This window comes from Phoca vitulina, unplaced genomic scaffold, assembly GCF_004348235.1.
Source record: "Phoca vitulina isolate PV1807 unplaced genomic scaffold, GSC_HSeal_1.0 scaffold35, whole genome shotgun sequence".
In the NCBI taxonomy this organism is placed as follows: domain Eukaryota; kingdom Metazoa; phylum Chordata; class Mammalia; order Carnivora; family Phocidae; genus Phoca; species Phoca vitulina.
The window spans coordinates 11,618,954-11,619,239 of record NW_022589738.1 but is presented as its reverse complement, the minus strand read 5'-3'; the positions used below and the strand labels follow the sequence as shown (position 1 = coordinate 11,619,239).

At 59.4% G+C, this 286-nt stretch overlaps 1 protein-coding gene across 3 annotated transcripts in view; it reads left to right on the top strand.

Moving 5' to 3' along the window:
• RPGR (retinitis pigmentosa GTPase regulator) overlaps positions 1-286 on the top strand; it is a 52,872-nt gene that overhangs the window by 31,309 nt on the left and 21,277 nt on the right. The gene's annotated exons all lie outside the window — the stretch shown is intronic.

Below are 286 nucleotides of genomic sequence, written 5' to 3'. Positions count from 1 at the left end.
GAGAGGGAGAAGGGGAGGAAGGAGAGGGAGAAGGGGAGGAAGGAGAGGGGGAAGAGGAAGGAGAGGGAGAAGGGGAGGAAGGAGAGGAGGAAGAGGAAGGAGAGGGAGAGGGGGGAAGTGGAGGAGGAAGGAGAGGGGGAAGGGAAGAAAAGAGAAGATGAAGGGGAGGAGGAAGGAGAGGGGAAAGCAGAGGAGGAAGGAGAGGAAGAAGAAGAGGAAGGAGAGGGGGAAGTGGAGGAGGAAGGAGAGGGAGAAGGGGAGGAAGGAGAGGGGGAAGTGGAGGAGG